This window comes from Oncorhynchus gorbuscha, linkage group LG07 (assembly GCF_021184085.1).
Source record: "Oncorhynchus gorbuscha isolate QuinsamMale2020 ecotype Even-year linkage group LG07, OgorEven_v1.0, whole genome shotgun sequence".
Classification (NCBI taxonomy): domain Eukaryota; kingdom Metazoa; phylum Chordata; class Actinopteri; order Salmoniformes; family Salmonidae; genus Oncorhynchus; species Oncorhynchus gorbuscha.
In genome coordinates, this window is record NC_060179.1 from 3,404,777 (window position 1) to 3,422,631 (window position 17,855).

At 41.4% G+C, this 17,855-nt stretch overlaps 1 long non-coding RNA gene across 2 annotated transcripts in view; it reads left to right on the forward strand.

Annotated features, from left to right (window-relative positions):
* Window positions 1-17,641, forward strand: part of LOC124039083 — a 22,242-nt gene extending 4,601 nt beyond the window's left edge. For both annotated transcript variants that reach the window (XR_006839503.1, XR_006839502.1), the window contains 2 exons: window positions 3,109-3,206; window positions 16,317-17,641. This is a non-coding gene — a long non-coding RNA (uncharacterized LOC124039083). The remainder of the gene's footprint in view (window positions 1-3,108; window positions 3,207-16,316) is intronic.
* The last annotated feature ends 214 nt before the right edge of the window (window positions 17,642-17,855 follow it).

Sequence of the window (17,855 nt, forward strand, 5' to 3'; positions counted from 1 at the left end):
GATGTTGACTCCAATAAGGTGACCCAGACGTTATCCAGATGTTGACTCCAATAAGGTGACCCAGACGTTATCCAGATGTTGACTCCAATAAGGTGACCCAGACGTTATCCAGATGTTGACTCCAATAAGGTGACCCAGACGTTATCCAGATATTGACTCCAATAAGGTGAACCAGACGTTATCGTCGCTGTTGACTCCAATAAGGTGACCCAGAAAAGATTTAGCGCTGGCCTGAGTAGTTTGTTTTGAGTCGGGCTTCTTCCACCAAAACTGACCCAATAAATTGAGAACAGCAGGCAAGGAAATCATGTGATTTAAGCAGGAGCGTATTTCATGTGGTGTACGTATACCTCCAGGGGTTGGTTGTTAACCATCACTCCACAGCTCCAATGAATACAGACAAGCACCTCTCCTGAAATCACACACCAGCATCTTAAATGGCGGTGAATGAAAACAGAGACAGCTTCGGGACAACAGCCGACGAAAGCAGTGAAGGGCAGCCGAGCATTTCATCAGTCTGTAGTATTCAAACTAAAGGCCTTGGCAGGAGAGTAGTGGAGTGGGACCCAACTGTGGTGTACTGTGTTTCCACCCTGTTACCCCCTGTTGCCTCCACGTTACCCCCTGTTACCCCCTGTTCCCCCTGTTACGCCCCGTTTCCCCCTGTTACCCCCTGTTACGCCCCGTTTCCCCCTGTTCCCCCTGTTACGCCCGTTTCCCCCTGTTCCCCCTGTTACGCCCGTTTCCCCCTGTTACCCCCTGTTAACCCCCGTTACCCCGGTTAACCCCGTTACCTCCCGTTTCTCCCTGTTACCCCCGTTACCTCCCGTTTCCCCCTGTTACCCCCTGCTACCCCCCGTTTCCCCCCTGTTACCCCCTGCTACCCCCTGTTTCCCCCTGTTACCCCCTGCTACCCCCGTTTCCCCCTGTTACCCCCTGCTACCCCCGTTTCCCCTCCTGTTACCCCCTGCTACCCCCCGTTTCCCCCTGTTACCCCCTGCTACCCCCGTTTCCCCTCCTGTTACCCCCTGCTACCCCCGTTTCCCCCTGTTACCCCCTGCTACCCCCTGTTTCCCCCCTGTTACCCCCTGCTACCCCCGTGTCCCCCCTGTTACCCCCTGCTACCCCCGTTTCCCCCTGTTACCCCCTGCTACCCCCATGTTACCCCCTGCTACCCCCTGTTTCCCCCTGTTACCCCCTGCTACCCCCCCGTTTCCCCCCTGTTACCCCCTGCTACCCCCCGTTTCCCCCTGTTACCCCCTGCTACCCCCGTTTCCCCCTTGCTACCCCCATTTCCCCCTGTTACCCCCTGCTACCCCCCGTTTCCCCCTGTTACCCCCTGATACCCCCCGTTTCCCCCTGTTACCCCCTGCTACCCCCGTTTCCCCCTGTTACCCCCGTTTCCCCTCCTGTTACCCCCTGCTACCCCCGTTTCCCCCTGTTACCCCATGCTACCCCCGTTTCCCCCTGTTACCCCCTGCTACTCCCGTTGTCCCCCTGTTACCCCCTGCTACCTCCGGTTTCCCTCTGTTACCCCCTGCTACCCCCGTTGTCCCCTCTGTTACCCCCTGCTACCCCCGTTGTCCCCCATGTTACCCCCTGCTACCCCCGTTGTCCCCCCTGTTACCCCTGCTACCCCCGTTTTCCCCCTGTTACCCCCTGCTACCCCCCTGAGGGGGAGCAAAGAGGGTGTGTTGGGTTCAGCGTTTTGACGGTATTGAAGGCATCTTCCAACGTCCTGGGGACCTTAGAAACACATTGAATACTGAAGTCTATCTGGTGTGATCTTGTGTGGTGTCATAGGATACTGTATTTAGTAACCTTGAAGAGGCCAGAGGAGGCCTGAAGGCCCTAAGCTCTACAGGGTTTCCTAGTAAACAGAGGAGGGGCATGGGTTCACTGAACATGAGATGCAGACCCTGAAGGCCTTCTACTCTGCTCGGCTCTTTGGGGTGACTCAGTTAACAAGGTTCACCGAGCATTGGGTGGAGTTCACTGTACAGGATTCATGAGGATACAATCTGAGGACATTTTATATCAGACTAACCTTCTCCTGTTAGCATACTAAATACTGAAACTCTATACTATTTATACATCAGTATACCTCTGCCGAACGCCAGTAGCGGGTCCTGACTGGCTGAGTAGTGTGGATTCTTTCTAAATTTAACAGACACGCATCACGTTAACCAGTATGATAATAGATCATTTCCAATTGGATTACTTTCTCTAAACTGTGGATACAATAGGAATATAGACCTCCTCAGGCTGGTTATAGACCTCCTCAGGCTGGTTATAGACCTACTCAGGCTGGTTATAGACCTACTCAGGCTGGTTATAGACCTCCTCAGGCTGGTTATAGACCTACTCAGGCTGGTTATAGACCTCCTCAGGCTGGTTATAGACCTACTCAGGCTGGTTATAGACCTACTCAGGCTGGTTATAGACCTCCTCAGGCTGGTTATAGACCTCCTCAGGCTGGTTATAGACCTACACAGGCTGGTTATAGACCTCCTCAGGCTGGTTATAGACCTACTCAGGCTGGTTATAATACCTACTCAGAATACTTATAGACCTCCTCAGGCTGGTTATAGACCTACTCAGGCTAGTTATAAACAGACTATTACATTCAATCTATACTATAGCAGACCATCTACCCTATTTAAAAAGGACTGGAGACAGAACAGATCGTTTGGTTCAATTTCAACATATCTATTATTGAAACCAACGTGCTGTAACAAATATAAATTAAATCAATTATCGTAGTACACACACCAAAACATTTCAAATGTTTAAATCCAAAAGCTGTGACACAGAAAGATGGGGACAGTGGGGTGCATCGCATATTCTGAACCACTGGGCAGTAACATAATAAACCAACATATTGTGCTATTTATCACAGACTACTTCATGTCAACGTTTAAGGACTCTCTCTCCTCCTCACCAGTGTCATGATCAAAGATATGATCAAGAGCCTCACATACAGTATATCGTTTGGTCATTGTGCTGCCACAGAATGAATTGTGAACAAGGCCTCAAATAAGCTTTATATACCAGAGCTGAGAGAAAAGTTCTATATATTATTGTAACAATGTTGCAATTGTTTGTGAGAATTCCAACAGGTGTGGTTCCCGTGGGGGAAAGATTCTATTGGGGAAGGTTCCTGCGGGGGTTGCAATGGAAGCCAAGAAGGGGAGGATGGCGTAGCAGTAAGTCGTCCTGTCGTATCGTCTCTCTCTAAATATCTGTAAATATCGTCTCTTTTTAATTTTAGATATTTTTCTTCGCATATCTTTAAAAACATTTTGCAAAAACTAAGCTTCCAAATACTCTCATGCAATCCGCCTCACCCAATGTAGCTACTTTTCCTAAAGTATTTATATTTACTTCGGAACCCCTCAACTGAAGCTAGCCAGCTAACCACCAGCTATGCTAGCGGTCTTCAGCTAACCGGTCATCAGCTAACCTTTAGCTCGGAAAGCTCTCGCCAGTTCGAACAACGCGACGCTAACCAGAGCATAACGGACCTATTTATTTTTTATCCCCGGATTCCCTCCGCAAACGGAACATTTTTTTCAGCTGGATCTTCACAACTAGCTATTGAGCCAAACCGCAACCCTGGTTGATTACTCCTGGCTAGCGTTTCCACCCACGTAGCTTGAAGCTAGCCCGGCCAGAGCTAGCCCGGCCAGAGCTCCTGTGTTCCTAGCATACTCCTGGGCTTCTATACCCGGATCCACGACCGGTCTATCGATGTCACTGCATGAAGAGGAATAAACAGACTCACCCCATAGCGACGTCCTCCAAAGGCTAACTCTCTAGCCCTCGCTATCTCCTTGCTTGCTAATTCGGCATGCTAACTGCTAGCTTATTTAGCCCAGGTCCGCTAACTACTACCTTGTTTACCCCGGCCTGCTAATCTGTTAGCTTGTTAGCACAGGCCTGCTAACCGTCTGCATCGCAGTGGCCCATATGTATCTCTTCCCGATTTTTAAAATGTGTTTATACCTTCCGGAAAACTGCCTCACCCAATGTGATACGGAATCGCTATTATTTTTAATTTTTAGAACACACTCAAGAACCTCCAGAAGCGAACCAGCTAACTAGCTACAAGCTATTTAGTCATTGTTAGTTTTTTTTTACCTGGATAACACTCGCCAGTCCAGCCCCCCTGCCCCATCCACCGCTGCCCCTGGACTCTGATCACTTGGCTACATAGCTGATGCACGCTGGACTGTCCATTAATCACGGTACTCCATTCTGCTTGTTTGATTTATCTGTCGGCCCCGTTGCCTAGTCAATGCCATTTTACCTGCTGTTGTTATGCTAACTGATTAGCTGTTATCTCACCCACTGTTTTAGCTATCTTTCCCAATTCAACACCTGTGATTACTGTATGCCTCGCTGTATGTCTCTCTCAAATGTCAATATGCCTTGTATACTGTTGCTCGGGTTAGTTATCATTGTTTTAGTTCACAATGGAGCCCCTAGTCCCACTCCTCATACCCCTGATACCTCCTTTGTCCCACCTCCCACATATGCAGTGATCTCACCCATTACAACCAGCATGTCCAGAGATAAAACCTCTCTCATCATCACCCAGTGCCTGGGCTTACCTCCGCCGTACCCGCACCCCACCATACCCCTGTCTGCGCATTATGCCCTGAATATATTCTACCATGCCCAGAAACCTGCTCCTCTTATTCTCTGTCCCCAACGCTCTAGGCGACCAGTTTTGATAGCCTTTAGCCGCACCCTCATACTACTCCTTCTCTGTTCCGCGGGTGATGTGGAGGTAAACCCAGGCCCTGCATGTCCCCAGGCACCCTCATTTGTTGACTTCTGTGATCGAAAAAGCCTTGGTTTCATGCATGTCAACATCAGAAACCTCCTCCCTAAGTTTGTTTTACTCACTGCTTTTGCACACTCTGCTAACCCTGATGTCCTTGCCGTGTCTGAATCCTGGCTCAGGAAGGCCACCAAAAATTCAGAGATTTCCATACCCAACTATAACATCTTCCGTCAAGATAGAACTGCCAAAGGGGAAGGAGTTGCAGTCTACTGCAGAGATAGCCTGCAAAGTAATGTCATACTTTCCAGGTCCATACCCAAACAGTTCGAACTACTAATTCTGAAAATTGCTCTCTCCAGAAATAAGTCTCTCACTGTTGCCGCCTGCTACCGACCCCCCTCAGCTCCCAGCTGTGCCCTGGACACCATTTGTGAATTGATTGCCCCCCATCTAGCTTCAGAGTTTGTTCTGTTAGGTGACCTAAACTGGGATATGCTTTACACCCCGGCAGTCCTACAATCTAAGCTAGATGCCCTCAATCTCACACAAATCATCAAGGAACCCACCAGGTACAACCCTAACTCTGTAAGCAAGGGCATCCTCATAGACGTCATCCTGACCAACTGGCCCTCCAAATACACCTCCGCTGTCTTCAACCAGGATCTCAGCGACCACTGCCTCATTGCCTGTATCCGCTATGGTGCCGCAGTCAAACGACCACCCCTCATCACTGTCAAACGCTCCCTAAAACACTTCTGTGAGCAGGCCTTTCTAATCGACCTGGCCCGGGTATCCTGGAAGGACATTGACCTCATCCCGTCAGTTGAGGATGCCTGGTCATTCTTTAAGAGTAACTTCCTCACCATTTTAGATAAGCATGCTCCGTTCAAAAAATGCAGAACTAAGAACAGATACAGCCCTTGGTTCACTCCAGACCTGACTGCCCTCAACCAGCACAAAAACATCCTGTGGCGGACTGCAATAGCATCGAACAGTCCCCGCGATATGCAACTGTTCAGGGAAGTCAGGAACCAATACACGCAGTCAGTCAGGAAAGCTAAGGCCAGCTTCTTCAGGCAGAAGTTTGCATCCTGTAGCTCCAACTCCAAAAAGTTCTGGGACACTGTGAAGTCCATGGAGAACAAGAGCACCTCCTCCCAGCTGCCCACTGCACTGAGGCTAGGGAACATGGTCACCACTGACAAATCCATGATTATCGAAAACTTCAACAAGCATTTCTCAACGGCTGGCCATGCCTTCCGCCTGGCCACTCCTACCTCGGCCAACAGCTCCGTCCCTCCCGCAGCTCCTCGCCCAAGCCTCTCCAGGTTCTCCTTTACCCAAATCCAGAAAACAGATGTTCTGAAAGAGCTGCAAAACCTGGACCCGTATAAATCAGCTGGGCTTGACAATCTGGACCCTCTATTTCTGAAACTATCCGCCACCATTGTCGCAACCCCTATTACCAGCCTGTTCAACCTCTCTTTCATATCGTCTGAGATCCCCAAGGGTTGGAAAGCTGCTGCAGTCATCCCCCTCTTCAAAGGGGGAGACACCCTGGACCCAAACTGTTACAGACCTATATCCATTCTGCCCTGCCTATCTAAGGTCTTCGAAAGCCAAGTCAACAAACAGGTCACTGACCATCTCGAATCCCACCGTACCTACTCCGCTATGCAATCTGGTTTCCGAGCCGGTCACGGGTGCACCTCAGCCACACTCAAGGTACTAAACGACATCATAACCGCCATCGATAAAAGACAGTACTGTGCAGCCGTCTTCATCGACCTTGCCAAGGCTTTCGACTCTGTCAATCACCAGATTCTTATCGGCAGACTCAGTAGCCTCGGTTTTTCGGATGACTGCCTTGCCTGGTTCACCAATTACTTTGCAGACAGAGTTCAGTGTGTCAAATCGGAGGGCATGCTGTCCGGTCCTCTGGCAGTCTCTATGGGGGTGCCACAGGGTTCAATTTTCGGGCCTACTCTTTTCTTTGTATATATCAATGATGTTGGTCTTGCTGCAGGCGATTCCCTGATCCACCTCTACGCAGATGACACCATTCTATATACTTTCGGCCCGTCATTGGACACTGTGCTATCTAAGCTCCAAACGAGCTTCAATGCCATACAACACTCCTTCCGTGGCCTCCAACTGCTCTTAAACGCTAGTAAATCCAAATGCATGCTTTTCAACTGATCGCTGCCTGCACCCGCATGCCCGACTAGCATCACCACACTGGATGGTTCTGACCTTGAATATGTGGACACCTATAAGTACCTAGGTGTCTGGCTCGACTGCAAACTCTCCTTCCAGACCCATATCAAACATCTCCAATCGAAAATCAAATCAAGAGTCGGCTTTTTATTCCGCAACAAAGCCTCCTTTACTCACGCTGCCAAGCTTACCCTAGTAAAACTGACTATCCTACCGATCCTCGACTTCGGCGATGTCATCTACAAAATCGCTTCTAACACTCTACTCAGCAAACTGGATGCAGTTTATCACAGTGCCATCCGTTTTGTCACTAAAGCACTTTATGCTACCCACCACTGCGACTTGGTAGAGCATGGCGCTTGTAACGCCAGGGTAGTGGGTTCGATCCCCGGGACCACCCATACGTAGAATGTATGCACACATGACTGTAAGTCACTTTGGATAAAAGCGTCTGCTAAATGGCATATATTATTATTATATATTATTATTATTATATTATATTATAGTCGGCTGGCCCTCACTATATATTCGTCGCCAGACCCACTGGCTCCAGGTCATCTACAAGGCCATGCTAGGTAAAGCTCCGCCTTATCTCATTTCACTTGTCACGATGGCAACACCCATCCGTTGCACGCGCTCCAGCAGGTGTATCTCACTGATCATCCCTAAAGCCAACACCTCATTCGGCCGCCTTTCGCTCCAGTACTCTGCTGCCTGTGACTGGAACGAATTGCAAAAATCGCTGAAGTTGGAGACTTTTATCTCCCTCACCAACTTCAAACATCAGCTATCTGAGCAGCTAACCGAACGCTGCAGCTGTACATAATCTATTGGTAAATAGCCCACCCATTTTCACCTACCTCATCCCCACAGTTTTTATTTATTTACTTTTCTGCTCTTTTGCACACCAATATCTCTACCTGTACATGATCATTTATCACTCCATTGTTAATCTGCAATATTGTAATTATTCGCCTACCTCCTCACACCTTTTGCACACATTGTATATAGACTCTCCTTTTTTTCTACTGTGTTATTGACTTGTTAATTGTTTACTCCATGTGTAACTCTGTGTTGTCTGTTCACACTGCTATGCTTTATCTTGGCCAGGTCGCAGTTGCAAATTAGAACTTGTTCTCAACTAGCCTACCTGGTTAAATAAAGGTGCGTGCGTGTGTGTGTGCGTGAACACCACAGGTGTACAAAACTTACATTTTCTGTGTCAGATGCCCTATGTGGACAATGTTTTGGAACCTTATGACAATCTGGTTGAATGAACTACATTCTCAGAGAGTTTAAACCAGAAAATCGGTCCAATTGGATCGGGACACAGCAGGAGGGTTAATATGACATCATATCCACATCCTGTGTCCCCGGAGCCGACACATTCAGAAATCAAAAGATGGTTTACTCTTTAGTTTACAAACTCTGATGGCAATCTGTGTGCACTCTGCTAGATGAATACAGTGGACAGAGGATCTGTGTGCACTCTGCTAGATGAATACAGAGGACAGAGGATCTGTGTGCACTCTGCTAGATGAATACAGAGGACAGAGGATCTGTGTGCACTCTGCTAGATGAATACAGAGGACAGAGGATCTGTGTGCACTCTGCTAGATGAATACAGAGGACAGAGGATCTGTGTGCACTCTGCTAGATGAATACAGAGGACAGAGGATCTGTGTGCACTCTGCTAGATGAATACAGAGGACAGAGGATCTGCACTCTGCTAGATGAATACAGAGGACAGAGGATCTGTGTGCACTCTGCTAGATGAATACAGAGGACAGAGGATCTGTGTGCACTCTGCTAGATGAATACAGAGGACAGAGGATCTGCGTGCACTCTGCTAGATGAATACAGAGGACAGAGGATCTGTGTGCACTCTGCTAGATGAATACAGAGGACAGAGGATCTGCGTGCACTCTGCTAGATGAATACAGAGGACAGAGGATCTGCGTGCACTCTGCTAGATGACGCGCTTTGTGCCCGGACTACGCAACCTGTATTTTCCGTGAATCTGATTGGTCAAGACATAGAACAGAAAGCACAGAACTCCGTGAATCTGATTGGTCAAGACATAGAACAGAAAGCACAGAACCTGTGGCACGTCGATATAAAAGGCAGAGAGTCTTACTGTACATACTGTCGTGTGCAAAGATGACAAATCCAGTCTCTCAAGCCCAAGTTAAGTCATGAGTCATACAGCTCAAATCAAAGTCAAGTGCCAAGTCATCTCAATGCGCAAAATATGCGATGTGAAAAATATTTGAGTCAAGTGACCCGAGGTCCACATCTCCGCTATTTCCGAATGCTACGAATGCGTAATGTTTATATACGTTGTGTTCCCGCTATTCGTTAATTTCGGTGTCACATCCCCATATCTAATTGATCAGCTGTTTTCAAAGCCATAATGAGTATGACATCCAGGCATTTAAAGTACACCAGAATGAGTATGACATCCAGGCATTTAAAGTACACCAGAATGAGTATGACATCCAGGCATTTAAAGTACACCAGAATGAGTATGACATCCAGGCATTTAAAGTACACCAGAATGAGTATGACATCCAGGCATTTAAAGTACACCAGAATGAGTATGACGTCCAGGCATTTAAAGTACACCATAATGAGTATGACATCCAGGCATTTAAAGTACACCAGAATGAGTATGACATCCAGGCATTTAAAGTACACCAGAATGAGTATGACATCCAGGCATTTAAAGTACACCAGAATGAGTATGACATCCAGGCATTTAAAGCACACCAGAATGAGTATGACGTCCAGGCATTTAAAGTACACCAGAATGAGTATGACATCCAGGCATTTAAAATACACCAGAATGAGTATGACGTCCAGGCATTTAAAGTACACCAGAATGAGTATGACATCCAGGCATTTAAAGTACACCAGAATGAGTATGACATCCAGGCATTTAAAGTACACCAGAATGAGTATGACATCCAGGCATTTAAAGTACACCAGAATGAGTATGACATCCAGGCATTTAAAGTACACCAGAATGAGTATGACGTCCAGGCATTTAAAGTACACCATAATGAGTATGACATCCAGGCATTTAAAATAAACCAGAATGAGTATGACGTCCAGGCATTTAAAGTACACCAGAATGAGTATGACGTCCAGGCATTTAAAATACACCAGAATGAGTATGACGTCCAGGCATTTAAAATACACCAGAATGAGTATGACATCCAGGCATTTAAAGTACACCAGATTTGTGAAATGTAACACCCGATTCTCTTTTCCTTTTTCGCATACCCAAACAGCCTTCTATTTAGGATGCAGTTATAAGTGTTAGGTAGTATCGATTTTATCATGTAAATCTTGGTAGGGGAAAACGCCACTAAAAGTATATGGGATGCATGGCAGAAAATCCACTACACAACACTAAAGAATACATGAAATGCATTGTAACGGTGACACACGGTGCCCACAAACTGTTAGGCCCTACATAAAGCTGTACCAACAGCAGTCCCAACAACTTACCAGTGCTACACCTGGCTATCAGGGGAGCCTTGTCTTGCAGTGAAATAGTTCATTCAGCCTCATTTACTGCCTGTAAAAACAACTTGCTTTAACAAATGTGGTCTCTACTGACAATTGAGATGTGCAAACCATGACATACGGGGGCAACTAGCAGATAAGAGGCAATCCATCATTAATGATCCAGCTCGGACGGACGTAGGTCATGCACTGTACACCAAGTCAGAACCATAGGATAAATAAAGGGGGCATATAAGCGGACAAAAGCTCTTACAATATTTGATGATTACATTTCTCTAAAACAGGCTACAGGCTACATGTGTACCACCAAGGTGCACATGGGGGAAAGGGCCCAAATTATTAGGGTGAGGCACATGGGCTACTAACAGCTTACTACACAACATACACTTAGTATTACTTTCTTAGCTACAGTGTAAATATCTCCCTGGGATATTACATCATTTATGCAGCAGCATATAAGACACGTTTGTTGTCCTCACTTGTACAGGAAGGTGGAGCGGCGATCCTTCGTGTGCAAATTTTGTCATCAAACTTTGTTCATCAAAGTCTGGCCTTCTCTGGATTCATGGTGCTTTCAAAACAAATCGATTCAAATCAAATCCAATTTTGTTGGTCACATGCACGTGTTTAGCAGATGTTATTGCGGGTGTAGAGAAATGTTTGTCCTTCTAGCTCCGACAGTGCAGTAATTCATTAAGACGATATACATATGGATAAGTGATGTCAGAGCGGAACGGACTGAGATACAATAAAAGAGTATATAAAAACAGTATATACATATGAGATGAGTCATGCAAGATATGTAAACATTAAGTGATTAATAAGACACCTGGCATCTCTGGAAAAAAAACAGGGTTGAATCATGACGTCAGTGATCTTCAGGTCGGACCTCTAGAAGGAGTTGGATTTCCCAGTCGGAGCTCATTTTGTTTTCCAGAGTATCCAGTTGTCTTGAACTCACTGAAGTCTGAGTTTTCCCAGTTCCCAGTTCCCAGCTGTTTAGAGGTCATGCTGGATTGACACTAAGGCCAATGTTGAATGTTTATCCTTTTAAACTTGGAGAAGAGACCCTTAATTTAACCCAGACTTGGATTACACACCCACTGAATAGCAGGCTAGTGGTTGCATTGCAAGGCTTGAGTTGAGTTAATTGGTTTGAGTTAATTGGTTTGAGTTAATTGAGTTGAGTTAGATTGAGTTGAGTTAGATTGAGTTGAGTTAGATTGAGTTGAGTTAATTGAGTTGAGTTAGATTGAGCTGAGTTAATTGAGCTGAGTTAGGCAGAGTTAGATTGAGTTGAGTTAATTGAGCTGAGTTAATTTAGCTGAGTTAGGTTGAGTTGAGTTAATTGAGCTGAGTTAATTGAGCTGAGTTAGGTTGAGTTGAGTTAGGTTGAGTTGAGTTAGGTTGAGTTGAGTTAATTGAGTTGAGTTAATTGAGTTAATTGAGTTGAGTTAATTGAGTTGATTTAGATTGAGTTGAGTTAATTGAGCTGAGTTAATTGAGTTGAGTTAGATTGAGTTGAGTTAATTGAGCTGAGTTAATTGAGTTGAGTTAATTGAGTTGAGTTAATTGAGTTGAGTTAATTGAGTTGAGTTAGATTGAGTTGAGTTAATTGAGTTGAGTTAATTGAGTTGAGTTAATTGAGTTGAGTTAATTGAGCTGAGTTAATTGAGTTGAGTTAATTGAGTTGAGTTAATTGAGTTGAGTTAGGTTGAGTTGAGTTAATTGAGTTGAGTTAATTGAGTTGAGTTAATTGAGCTGAGTTAATTGAGCTGAGTTAATTGAGTTGAGTTAATTGAGTTGAGTTAATTGAGTTGAGTTAATTGAGTTGAGTTAATTGAGCTGAGTTAATTGAGTTGAGTTAATTGAGTTGAGTTAATTGAGTTGAGTTAATTGAGCTGAGTTAATTGAGTTGAGTTAATTGAGTTGAGTTAGGTTGAGTTGAGTTAATTGAGTTGAGTTAATTGAGTTGAGTTAATTGAGTTGAGTTAATTGAGTTGAGTTAATTGAGTTGCCCCACCTGCCATGAATGACGGGTCACCACTGGTATTTGGACATGGCCACTGTGAGGAAGTTGTTCTGAACATTGTACAAAAAACAGCCTTTCCGAAGATTTTCTCCTTAATTGAAAATGCATTCCAAGTAACTACTTCCCAAACCAATTGAGATGGTTTGGGATGAGTTGGACCTCAGAGTGAAGGAAAAGCATCCACCTAGTGCTCAGCATATGTGGGAACTCCTTCAAGACTGTTGGAAAAGCCTTTCAGCCCTCTGTGTATTCTCTTTTCGACTGTCTGCATATTTGCAGTCAAACACCAGAATTGTATCCATCTCCTTAGCTATCGTACTCTAATTCCACTGATTTCAAAACATGATCCGCTAAAAAGTGTAGAGCAACACTTATGCAGCTCTACTACGTGATGTCTTTATTAAAAGCCGTGTTAGAAAGGATTACCTACACATACTGACCAGCTCATGTTATAGACAGAAGCCTTCTACATGGCAGACCAATCCGAACTCATCTCTCTGCATGTTCAGCCCACTCATTATCTAAGCCAATCATGGCTAGTGGGAAGGTTGCCCCTTTGTCCATGTCTAAACCAACTGGGCTCGTAATTTAACAATTGTATACATATTTACAGATGGCATACAAGTGTGTTCTTAGGGCATATGAAAGTTCACATGTTCCAGAATGCATTTCTGCCCCAAAAAATGCAAGTTTTACGTTCAAACGGCTCTCGCAACATACGCCTAGTTTCCTGAAATGAGACAAATATGGAAAAATCAAGGGGTCTGAATACTTTCCGAATGCCCTGTACATATATATATATTGAGTTGAGTTAGATTATATACATACATATATATCACAGTATATATATATATATATATTGAGTTGAGTTAGATTATATACATACATATATATCACAGAATATATATATATTGAGTTGAGTTAGATTATATATATACATATATATCACAGAATATATATATATTGAGTTGAGTTAGATTATATACATACATATATATCACAGAATATATATATATTGAGTTGAGTTAGATTATATACATACATATATATCACAGAATATATATATATTGAGTTGAGTTAGATTATATACATACATATATATCACAGAATATATATATATTGAGTTGAGTTAGATTATATACATACATATATATCACAGAATATATATATATTGAGTTGAGTTAGATTATATACATACATATATATCACAGAATATATATATATTGAGTTGAGTTAGATTATATACATACATATATATCACAGAATATATATATATTGAGTTGAGTTAGATTATATATACATATATATCATATATATATATCAGTTGAGTTATATATATATATATTGAATATATATATATTGTTGAGTTAGATTATATATATACATATATATCACAGTATATATATATATATATATTGAGTTGAGTTAGATTATATATATATACATATATATCTCAGTATATATATATATATTGAGTTGAGTTAGATTATATATATATATATATATCGCAGTATATATATATATATATTGAGTTGAGTTAGATTATATACATACATATATATCACAGAATATATATATATTGAGTTGAGTTAGATTATATATATACATATATATATATCACAGTATATATATATATATTGAGTTGAGTTAGATTATATATATATATATATATATTGCAGTATATATATATATATTGAGTTGAGTTAGATTATATATATACATATATATCGCAGTATATATATATATATATATTGAGTTATTATATATATACATATATTGAGTTGAGTTAGATTATATATATATATATATATCACAGTATATTGAGTTGAGTTAGATTATATATATACATATATATCATAGTATATATATATATATATATATATATATATATATATATATATTGAGTTGAGTTAGATTATATATATACATATATATCACAGTATATATATATTGAGTTGAGTTAGATTATATATATACATATATATCACAGTATATATATATATTGTGTTGAGTTAGATTATATATATACATATATATCTCAGTATATATATATATATAGATTGAGTTGAGTTAGATTATATATATACATATATATCTCAGTATATATATATATTGAGTTAGATTATATATATATACATATATATCACAGTATATATATATATATATTGAGTTGAGTTAGATTATATATATACATATATATCTCAGTATATATATATTGAGTTAGATTATATATATACATATATATCTCAGTATATATATATACATATATATATATATATATATATATATATATATATATATATATATATAATATATATAATCTATATATATTTAGTTGAGTTAGATTATATATATACATATATATCTCAGTATATATATTGAGTTGAGTTAGATTATATATATACATATATATCTCAGTATATATATATATTGAGTTGAGTTAGATTATATATATACATATATATCACAGTATATATATATTGAGTTGAGTTAGATTATATATATACATATATATATCAGTATATATATATATATATTGAGTTGAGTTAGATTATATATATACATATTTATCTCAGTATATATATATATATTGAGTTGAGTTAGATTATATATATACATATATATCACAGTATATATATATATATATATTGAGTTGAGTTAGATTATATATATACATATATATATATCTCAGTATATACATATTGAGTTGAGTTAGATTATATATATATACATATATATCACAGTATATATATATTGAGGTCAGTTAGATTATATATATACATATATATCACAGTATATATATATATATATATATATATATATATATATATATATATATATATATATATATATATTGATATATATATTGAGTTGAGTTAGATTATATATATACATATATATCACAGTATATATATATATATATATATTGAGTTGAGTTAGATTATATATATATACATATATATCTCAGTATATATATATTGAGTTGAGTTATATTATATATATACATATATATCTCAGTATATATATATTGAGTTGAGTTATATTATATATATACATATATATCTCAGTATATATATATATATATTGAGTTAGATTATATATATACATATATATCTCAGTATATATATATTGAGTTGAGTTGAGTTAGTGTAACGACGTTCGTCTGTTGTAAGAAGAGAGTCGGACCGAAATGCAGCGTGTAGGTTACTCATGACTTTAATGAATGAAAACGGTACATGAAATAACAGAAATACAAAAACAACAAACGAAACGTGAAACTAATTACAGCCTATCTGGTGACTACTACACAGAGATGGAACAAACACCCACAAAATACAAAGCGAACTCAGGCTACCTAAATACGGTTCCCAATCAGAGACAACGATAAGCACCTGACTCCAATTGAGAATCGCCTCAGGCAGCCAAGCCTATACAACACCCCTAATCAGCCGCGATCCCAAATACTATAAACCCCAATACGAAAAACAACATATAAACCCATGTCACACCCTGGCCTACCCAAACATATAACAAAAACACAAAATACAATGACCAAGGCGTGACAGAACCGCCACCCTATATATATGAATATATATATTTCAATCCAGGTATTAATTCTACATATTGAATCCTTACCTTGTTCATGCACTCAAATCAATAAATCAATAAACTGAACTATTTATGTTGTGTCTAAACCATTTGCTCATGATTTATTTTGTATTTGTTTTGTGATTTTTCTATCCGTAGGACCAAAGGCTGTCCCCAAACCCTCTCAAACAATTTTGCCAGAGTTTTGTTCAACATTGAGAGCAGGTCACTGTTCCCCATCCAGTGAGGTGTTCACAATTCCTTGACACAAATTAACCTCTAACCTCACATTTGAAATGGAAAAGAAATAACTGATGATCTACTGAGCAAAGAGACCAGGAAGAGGAAAGCTGACAAAAAAGTTGCTCAAAGAGATCATAGAGAGATCCCTGCTCTTTCCAAGACAGAAGTGGAAAGGATGTCGATTCACTCCGTGTACAGATGGAAAACAGATTCGTGATCTCCTCGAGGCTGACCTCGGCACCAACAAAGAGGCAAGCAGGGGGTGAATATCAGGGTGAAATAGGTGGGAACAGGAAGTCAAAATGTTCAGATCGTTATGGATGCGTTGGGTGGCCACCTGACTCTCAGGGCAGAACAGGAGAACTGACTGAAAAGAAAACAGAGGTGAAGAATAAGTACCAAAAACAGCCTCCTTCCTGTGTTAAAAAAACGAACTATTGCATCCAGCTCATAACAAGTAACATGGAAAGCAGTGTGGGCAGAGCAATGGAGGAGTGGTCCTACCTGTTCTAGTGGTCCATCTTTTCAATCACACAAACACGTTCCTTGACATAGCTGAGCAAACATGGCTGGCTGAGCAAACAAGGCTGGCTGAGGAAACAACGCTGGCTGAGGAAACAAGGCTGGCTGAGGAAATCCCAAGGCTGGCTGAGGAAATCCCAAGGCTGGCTGAGGAAATCCCAAGGCTGGCTGAGGAAACAAGGCTGGCTGAGGAAACAAGGCTGGCTGAGGAAACCCCAAGGTTGGCTGAGGAAACAAGGCTGGCTGAGGAAATCCCAAGGCTGGCTGAGGAAATCCCAAGGCTGGCTGAGGAAATCCCAAGGCTGGCTGAGGAAATCCCAAGGCTGGCTGAGGAAATCTCAAGGCTGGCTGAGGAAATCCCAAGGCTGGCTGAGGAAATCTCAAGGCTGGCTGAGGAAATCCCAAGGCTGGCTGAGGAAATCTCAAGGCTGGCTGAGGAAATCCCAAGGCTGGCTGAGGAAATCTCAAGAACAGGAAGAGCATGAAGGTCTGAAACGAAAGGGACAATGACAGAGTTTATGTGAAGACTGAGGGATGCAAACTGGCGAGGGCCCAAAAACACACACAAAACACACACAAAAAATCCCTGCTATGGGGTACATGTATATACTGTATATATATATTAAACAAGCTTTAAAATGCATATTTCTAGTGACTTTTAGGCTGGATCCCTTCTTGACATGCAGGTGTTAACTCTCTATAAACTAACCTGTACTAATTAAACAACAGAATCTACATGATCTACATGATCAGTCTCTGTGTGTGAAATAAAAAGTGGTTAAATGTGAATGGAATTCATAGCTAAACATTTTAAGGTAAGAAAGCCAATGTTATTTGATGCCTAGACTTTACTACAAAAACAATATGCTAATATCATAGTTACCATGACAGCCTTTATTATAGAAGGTTAGTTACAATGGCAGCCTTTGTAAT